Below are 7,682 nucleotides of genomic sequence, written 5' to 3'. Positions count from 1 at the left end.
GATATTATGATAAGTAAACATATCATTAAGTATATTAACAATGAACTACATATGTAAAAACAAGACTACTAACTTAAGGATTTCGAAACGAGACATATATGTAACGATTATCGTTGTAACAATATTTAACTGTATATATATCATATTAAGATATATTAATACATCATATTATTATGATAATGTAATAATTTAACATATCTTTAGATATAATAAACAATGGGTTAACAACATTTAACAAGATCGTTAACCTAAAGGTTTCAAAACAACATTTACATGTAACGACTAACGATGACTTAACGACTCAGTTAAAATGTATATACATGTAGTGTTTTAATATGTATTCATACACTTTTGAAAGACTTCAAGACACTTATCAAAATACTTCTACTTAACTAAAATGCTTACAATTACATCCTCGTTCAGTTTCATCAACAATTCTACTCGTATGCACCCGTATTCGTACTCGTACAATACACGGCTTTTAGATGTATGTACTATTGGTATATATACTCCAATGATCTTCTCTTAGCAGCCCATATGAGTCACCTAACACATGTGGGAACCATCATTTGGCAACTAGCATGAAATCTCTCATAAAATTACAAAAATATTAGTAATCATTCATGACTTATTTACATGTAAACAAAAATACACATCCTTTATATCTAATCCATATACCAATGACCAAAAATACCTAAAAACACTTTCATTCTTCAATTTTCTTCATCTAACTGATCTCTCTCAAGTTATATCTTCAAGTTCTAAGTGTTCTTCATAAATTCTATAAGTTCTAGTTTCATAAAATCAAGAATACTTCCAAGTTTGCTAGCTTACTTTCAATCTTGTAAAGTGAACATCCAACCTCAAGAAATCTTTCTTATTTATAGTAAGATATCTTTCTAATACAAGGTAATACTCATATTCAAACTTTGATTCAATTTCTATAACTATAACAATCTTATTTCGAGTGATGATCTTACTTGAACTTGTTTTCGTGTCATGATTCTGCTTCAAGAACTTTCAAGCCATCCAAGGATCCTTTGAAGCTAGATCCATTTGTCTCTTTTCCAGTAGGTTTATCCACAAAACTTGAGGTAGTAATTATGTTCATAATATCATTCGATTCATACATATAAAGCTATCTTATTGGAAGGTTTAAACTTGAAATCACTAGAACATAGTTTAGTTAATTCTAAACTTGTTCGCAAACAAAAGTTAATTCTTCTAACTTGACTTTTAAAATCAACTAAACACATGTCCTATAACTATATTATATGCTAACTTAATGATTTAAAACCTGGAAACATGAAAAACACCGTAAAACCGGACATACGCCGTCGTAGTAACAACGCGGGCTGTTTTGGGTTTGATAATTAAAAACTATGATAAACTTTGATTTAAAAGTTGTTCTTCCGGGAAAATTATTTTTCTTATGAACATGAAACTATATCCAAAAATCATGGTTAAACCTAAAGTGGAAGTATGTTTTTCAAAATGGTCATCAAGACGTCGTTCTTTCGACTGAAATGACTACCTCTTACAAAAATGACTTGTAACTTATATTTCTGACAATAAACCTATACTTTTTCTGTTTAGATTCATAAAATAGAGTTCAATATGAAACCATAGCAATTTGATTCACTCAAAACGGATTTAAAACAAAGAAGTTATGGGTAAAATAAGATTGGATATTTTTTTATTGTTGTAGCTACGGAAAATATTGTAACAAGTCTATACAAATCATATCCTAGCTAACTTATATTATATTATACATGTATTCTAATATATTATGTAATCTTGGGATACCATAGACACGTATGCAAATGTTTTGACATATCATATCGACCCATGTATATATATTATTTGGAACAACCATAGACACTCTATATACAGTAATGTTGGAGTTAGCTATACAGGGTTGAGGTTGATTCTAAAAATATATATACTTTGAGTTGTGATCTTGCCTGAGACGTGTATACACTGGGTCGTGGATTGATTCAAGATAATATATATCGATTTATTTCTGTACATCTAATTGTTGACAACTAGTTGTAGATTACTAACGAGGACAGATGACTTAATAAACTTAAAGCATTATAATATATTAAAAATATTGTAAATATATTTTGAACATACTTTAATATATATGTACATATTTGTTATAGGTTCGTGAATCGACCAGTGGCCAAATCTTACTTCCCAACGAAGTAAAAATCGGTGAAAGTGAGTTATAGTTCCACTTTTAAAATCTAATATTTTGGGATGAGAATACATGCAGTTTTATAAATGTTTTACAAAATAGACACAAGTAATTGAAACTACATTATATGGGTGAATGATCGAAGCCGAATATGCCCCTTTTGCTTGGTCGCCTAAGAATTAGTAAACCGATCTACTAATTGACGCGAATCCTAAAGATAGATCTATTGGGCCTAACGAACCCCATCCATAGTACCGGATGCTTTAGTACTTCGAATTCGTTTTTATCATGTCCGAAGGATTTCCCGGAATGATAGGGGATATTCTTATATGCATCTTGTTAATGTCGGTTACCAGATGTTCACCATATGAATGATTTTTATCTCTATGTATGGGATGTATATTGAAATATGAAATCTTGTGGTCTATTATTATGATTTGATAATATATAGGTTAAACCTATAACTCACCAACATTTTTGTTGACGTTTTAAGCATGTTTATTCTCAGGTGATTATTAAGAGCTTCCGCTGTTGCATACTAAAATAAGGACAAGATTTGGAGTCCATGCTTGTATGATATTATGTAAAAACTGCATTTAAGAAAATTATTTTTGATGTAATATATTCTTAATATCAACCATTATGTAATGGTCGTGTGTAAACGGTATATTTTAGATTATCATTATTTGATAATCTACGTAATGCTTTTTAAACCTTTATCGTTAAAATAAAGGTTATGATTGTTTTAAAAATGAATGCAGTCTTTGAAAAACGTCTCATATAGAGGTCAAAACCTCGCGACGAAATCAATTAATATGGAACGTTTATAATCAATATGAACGGGACATTTCAGCCTATAAGCTCAAAAATAAATAAGCCGGTGATTGGACTTCCATTATAGAAAAGTTTCAGTCTAGACTTTCTGATTGGAGATAAAAAAAATGCTTTCTTTTGGTGGTTGTCTAACCCTCGTAAAGTCAGTTCTCACCAGTCTCCCATTGTATTATTTCTCAATGTTACGAGTTCCCCAAGGTGTGTTGAATTCTCTTTAAAAACTTCATCGTAACTTCTTTTTGGTGTGGGGTGGGAAATAAATCTAAACTATCGTGGGTCATATGGGACATCATTCTCTGTCCTTACGAATCAGAGGGTGGGGGGTCAAGAGTCAGGTCATTAAACAGGAAAAATCTGGCGCTATTGGGAAAATTGTAGTGGCGATTCAAAAACGAAAATCATGCTCTTTGGGTCAAAATCATAAAAAGTATCAATGGTTACTATGGAGGGCTCGGTGAGCAATTTGTTTCGACAAATGCTAGCCGTCACTTTCGTGGCTCTACATGGTTCTCTACTATAAAAAAAGGGGCTGAATTTGAGTTGTTTAGTCATAAATTGCATGAAATGTTTCAAAATAGAAATTGGTAATGGGGAGGGAACAAAACTTTGGGAAGACTTATGGCCGGGAAACTCTCGATTCATAATGAAGAGTCGAATATATTTTGGAAAGATTCACAAATTCCCGAAGAGGAACCGGAAGAGGAGGAACCGGAAGAAGAGGAACCTGATGAGGAGGAATCGAAAGAGGAGGAACCAGAAGAAGAGGTTCCGGAGGAAGAAATATTGATACCTATAGTAAATCGATTAAATAAAAGAAAATCCTCAACCAACGGACCAAATTTAATAATGATCAATGGTGTTTCCGCCGAGGAAGCAAAATATCGGGAAGATTACCAATTTTCCGATGAATCGGATCCCGATGAGGATTATGATGATGTTATAGAAATTAACTCGACCCAAATTAAATAATCGAAAGAAAATAATAAGGAAAAAGGTATAAAAATAGAGAAACCCGATTTCAACCTCGATGAACTTTATATGTATCGACAACATCCGTATTTCCTAAAATGTAACAATGACCCGGGAACCTCTAAACCACCAGGTTTTTCTAAACCATTATGGAAAACGACAGCTCGTATTAGAGGAACACCATATATTCCTAGAAAATTAGGAAAACGAACCAAGTCCGAAGAAGAAGAAACCGATGATTCAGATTAGAGGGTTGTAATCATGTTGTGTATTATATGTATTGTAGTGTGCTTGTACTTTTATGTTCTATGTAAAAATTGCTTGTATTGTTTGTTAATTATCTTTTACGAATCTAATCCTTGTCTATTTTACAGTATAAAAACAAAATGGACGTTAAGGGTAGACAACCGAATATTTTAGAAGACCTACCAGAGGATATGATTGAGGAAATCTTGTCTAGAGTCGGTCAGAATTCATCAGCACATTTAGTTATGGCGAAATTAACTTGTCAAACATTTGAAAGACTTTCTAGAAATGCCTTAGTTTATAAAAGGCTTTCCTTTGATAGGTGAGGTATATCACATTGGGGAGACCGTAAGTTACGCCGTGTTTTCTTTAAAGCATTAAATGCGGGGAACCCAAATGCAATTTTACGCTACAGGTTAGGAACCTATTTTGACTCAACATATCCCAACATAGGATTTCGTGAATTATAAAGAGCTTCTAACATGCAACATAAAGAAGCATGTTATGCTTACGGGTTAGTGATGTTCGCTTCTTACCATAGTGAGAAAAAGAACTTCGAATTGCAGCTTTTAAATAAGACCTTCCCACAAGTGACGGATTCAGTAGTTGGGGTGAGAAACAAGGTTTTTAGATTATTACGGGGCTGTTGGACATTACGAAACCCTCGTCCTTTTGACGACATTACAACATGCTGCCTAGCCAATTGTCATAACGGTTATTTTCCACAAGACCACGGATGGGAAGTCGTCTTAGTAAAACCAGAATGCATGACTTGTTTCTGGACTTATGAATTACGTTTCTTTATTTCCTTTGCTGAATAACTTGCGTATTAGCTAGATTTATCTTCAAAACTGTCCTGTATCATAGTGTACTATATTTCATGTTATATGTAATATAGCGAAGTTGTAAGTTTAAAGAATATTTGTATGTGATATATTATTATAATCAGTTTTTTATATGGAATTGTAGTAGTTAAATTGTATATTAGCTACTAAGTATGAACTTAACGGGTAGGTAGTACCCGAATTTAAACTTATAAAACGCTAATATGAAGAAAAAGCTTTTATAAATGAGTTCATATTATGCTACGAAATACTATTGACTACTCTTAATATTCTGTATGATTAACTCGATTCAGTTGGCTATTTTGAAGAAAATGGCACCGACTACTCGACACACCATGAATATGAGCGAAGAGGAATTTCGTACCTTTCTTGCTGCAAACATAGCCGCAGTACAGGCTGCGCTACATACCAACAATAACTCTGAATCTAGCAATGCAGCTAACAGTGCAAGAAATCGTGTAGGATGCTCCTACAAAGAATTCACTGCCTGCAAACCTTTGGAATTTGATGGAACCGAAGGACTAATTGGATTGAAACGGTGGACCGAGAAAGTCGAATCGGTGTTTGCCATAAGTAAGTGTACTGAAGAAGACAAAGTTAAGTATGCTACGCATACCTTCACAGGTACTGCGTTAACGTGGTGGAACACCTATCTTGAATAGGTAAGACAAAATGCTGCTTACGCACTACCGTGGTCGGCATTCAAGCAATTGATGAACGAGCAGTACCGTCCTAGAAACGAAGTCAATAAACTTAAGGCAGAACTTAGAGAGTTACGAACACAAGGGTTCGACGTTACCACATATGAACGACGATTCACAGAGTTGTGCCTATTGTGTCCGGGAGCATTTGAAGATAAAGAAGAGAAGATCGACGCGTTTGTAAAAGGGTTACCAGTAAGGATTCAAGAAGATGTGAGTTCACACGAGCTCGCTTCTATACAGAAGGCAAGTCGAATGGCTCATAAACATCAGATTGAGGGAAGAATTAAAGAGCAGGCGGCCAAAGAAGCCAACACGAAACAACTCAAGAGGAAGTGGCAGGAAAACGGTGACAAGAGTCACCACTACAACAACAACAACAATTACAACCATAATCGCAACAACTATCCCAACAACCGCAACAACAATTGCAATAATAACCGCAATCCTAACAATAACTACAAAAAACATCCCAAGAACAACAACAACAACTACAATAACCATTTCAACAACAATAACAATCCCAATAACAACCTCAATAACAACAACGGCAACAAAAACCAAAAACATCCATGTCATAGGTGTGAAGAAAATCATCAGGGGTTTTGCACGAAATTTTGCAACAGGTGTAAAAGAAATGGTCATAGCGCAACAAAGTGTCAGATCTACGGACCAAAATTTAAAAGAACTAAAGGAACAAATAATGTCGGAACAAGTAATGCCGAAACAAATAGTGTCGGAGCAAGTAATACCAACGCTGTTTGTTATAAATGTGGGAAACTGGGCCACATTATTAGAAATTGCCCGAATCAGGGGAATACTAATGGGCAGGGCCATAGAAGAGTTTTCAATATTAATGCGGTAGAAGCACATGAAGATCCGGAGCTTGTTACGGGTACGTTTCTTATTGACGATAAATCTGCTTATGTTTTATTTGATTCGGGTGCGGATAGAAGCTATATGAGTAGAGAATTTTGTGCTAAATTAAGTTGCCTATTGATGCCTTTGGATAGTAAATTTTTACTCGAATTAGCAAACGGTAAACTAATTTCAGCAGATAATATATGTCGGGAGAGAGAAATTAAACTAGGGGATGAAATGTTTAAAATTGATTTAATACCAGTCGAGTTAGGGAGTTTTGATGTAATAATTGGCATGGACTGGTTGAAAAAGGTGAGAGCAGAGATTGTTTGTTACAAAAATGCAATTTGCATTATACGAGAAAAAGGAAAACCCTTAATGGTGTACGGAGAAAAGAGCAACGCGAAGTTAAATCTTATTAGTAACCTGAAGGCACACAAACTAATAAGAAAAGGTTGCTATGCTGTGCTAGCACACGTCGAGAAAGTCAATTCTGAAGAAAATAACATCAATGATGTTCCCGTCGCAAAAGAATTTTCAGATGTATTTCCGAAAGAATTACCGGGACTACCTCCACACCGATCCATTGAATTTCAAATAGACCTTGTACCGGGAGCTACACCAATAGCTCGTGCTCCATACAGACTCGCACCCAGCGAAAGAAGGAACTTCAGAGCCAGTTACAGGAACTTTTAGAGCGTGGTTTCATTCGACCAAGCACATCACCATGGGGAGCTCCTGTTTTGTTTATCAAAAAGAAAGATGGTACATTCAGGTTGTGTATCGACTATCGAGAGTTGAACAAACTTACCATCAAGAACCGCTATCCACTACCGAGAATCGACGACTTATTTGATCAACTACAAGGCTCGTCTGTTTATTCAAAGATCGATATACGTTCTGGATATCATCAAATGCGGGTGAAGGAGGATGATATTCCAAAGACTGCTTTTAGGACACGTTATGGTCATTACGAGTTTATGGTTATGCTATTTGGATTAACTAATGCACCAGCTGTGTTCATGG

This window comes from Rutidosis leptorrhynchoides, chromosome 6, assembly GCF_046630445.1.
Source record: "Rutidosis leptorrhynchoides isolate AG116_Rl617_1_P2 chromosome 6, CSIRO_AGI_Rlap_v1, whole genome shotgun sequence".
Taxonomy (NCBI): Eukaryota; Viridiplantae; Streptophyta; class Magnoliopsida; order Asterales; family Asteraceae; genus Rutidosis; species Rutidosis leptorrhynchoides.
This window is presented reverse-complemented; position numbering follows the sequence as displayed.